Source organism: Microtus oregoni, unplaced genomic scaffold (assembly GCF_018167655.1).
Source record: "Microtus oregoni isolate MIOR12 unplaced genomic scaffold, Mior012 000006F_ref0000085, whole genome shotgun sequence".
Taxonomy (NCBI): domain Eukaryota; kingdom Metazoa; phylum Chordata; class Mammalia; order Rodentia; family Cricetidae; genus Microtus; species Microtus oregoni.
The window spans coordinates 18,564,745-18,566,904 of NW_024543065.1; the positions used below are offsets into that span (position 1 = coordinate 18,564,745).

Below are 2,160 nucleotides of genomic sequence, written 5' to 3' on the forward strand. Positions count from 1 at the left end.
AACACTGACAATTCCATGTTGGCTTAGAAAGGGAGTATAGATGGACGTGTGTACACGTGAGAGAAGTTACTAGTTTTGGCAGGCTTAGAGCATGTAGAAATTACACCCAAAAGCAATTCATGCACTTAATGTTCACTATATATTAAGTGGTGTTTTCTCCAAATTAACAACCACCAAACCTTCAGAATAATATACAGGTCCCAATGTGATATTCCCACAAAGGCAAGGAAGGTCAACGTCACCTACAGAACTATTTCAAGAAATGATTAACTTTGATAAATTAGTGTGACTCATACCAGAGTCTCTCCTTACAGAATCTGTCCATTCGGCACAGAGTCTCTATGTCTGGGATGAGGGTGCTTGTGTTTGTGTATGCACGTACATGTGTGCCTGTGTGTAAGACCAGAGATTGGCAGTGGAAGTCTTCCTCATTCTTCTTCACCTTATTTATTTAGCCTATTATTTATCTATATATCTTTTTTTTTTATCGCTTCTCGGCCTTTTGGCTAAGATCAAGTGTAGTATCTATATATCTTTTTATTATTGTTTGTTTATTTATTTTTTTATACCAATTCAGTGATGCTTTCAGGCCAGTACACTGAAAGGAGCTCCTGTTCCTACTCCCCTACTCAGCACTGGGATCGCAAGTATTTGGTTTTTTGGGGTTTATTTTTGTGGTTATTGGGGATCGAAACACAGATCATCATGCTTGCATGGCAAGGCTTTCCCAACAGAGCCACCTTTCCAGACTCAGATGTATTTGATTTTTGTTTTTACAGTCATTGTCAGTATTTTCCAAGAATTTAGGACTCTGAAACACACCTTACCTCCCCAAATGCCTTTCATAACTACTGTGGCTTAAATATGATTTGTCTTCTCTAAAATCACCCCCAACTGCTATAGGAGACCATTTGTTCATTCCCAGCTGCCCAGCCACAAAATAATCACACAGAAACCATATTATTTGCAATACTGTTTGGCCAATAGCTTAAGTTTATTTCTGGCTAACTCATATCTTAAATTAACCCATCTCTATTAATCTGTGTATCGCCATGAGGCTGTGGCTTACAGGGTAAAATTTCGGTGTCTGTCTCTGGCAGGGGTACAAGGCTTCTCCTGACTCTCCCTTCTTTTTCCCAGCATTCAGTTTAGTTTCCCCACCTAGCTCTGCTCTGTCCTGTTCTGCTATAGGCTCAAAGCAGTTTCTTTATTAACTAATGGTATTCACAGTATACAGAGGGGAATCCCACATCACCTCCCTTTTTCTCTTTAAATAAAAAGGAAGGTTTTAACTTCAACATAGTAAAATTACATATAACAAAACAGGTATCAAGTAATAATTATAGTTACAATATTTATATCTACTTTATTTTTTATCGTAACTCTCTTACTCATTACTGGGATCACAATAGAAAACTATTATAACTATCTATTCTTCGGTGCCATCAAAAACTCCAGAAGGATATAATATTACCTAAGTAAACAGGAAGTACATTGTAAGTAACTTCCAAAACTCTAGAAATGACAGAGACAGCTCGCTGCCTGGACAGTCACCCAAAGTTCTTCTGTACCATTGGAGCATCTATCTTCAGTGCACAGGCACATAGTATTCAGTAGACTTTTCCATGAAGCAGGAAATTTCAAAGACAGTTCCACCTGTTTTGGCAGTTTGTCCTTTCTTCTGTGTCCTGCAGAATGTCTGGCAGACTCTTTCATAAAGCAGGAACCCTGAAGGACCATCTTATCTTTAGGCAAGTTCATCAGTCATTTCTCCATGGGTACTGCATGTCCAGTTCATACAGGATAACATCAGGCAGTGCAGGCAAGAACAGTTTTTTATCCAAATGGCAAACCAACTCCATAAAGAGCCTCCTTGATGCCTATCACCCTCTTGAAGTAGCTTGGTGCTGCCAGAAGCAGATGGCTACACCGACCTATTCCCAAGAGATTGTTGAGCACCAATGACGCTCCACTTGGAGCTTGTTTTCTTCTTGGCAAAACTGGCCTTTGGGCAAGGAACTGCCCATGCGTCAACCACTGACAAAATGCATGATGTCTGGACAGGACAAGCAGGATATAAGAAAAAAGACTGTCAAATCCTGCCAAGACAGAGTAAGATGGTTTTGAAAAATTTCCTGCCTCTGAAAAGGGTCTGTCAGT

The 2,160-nt window shown here is 39.7% G+C and overlaps 1 pseudogene; it reads left to right on the top strand.

Moving 5' to 3' along the window:
• Positions 1–486: 486 nt before the first annotated feature.
• On the top strand, positions 487–651 carry LOC121450234 (annotated as a pseudogene).
• The last annotated feature ends 1,509 nt before the right edge of the window (positions 652–2,160 follow it).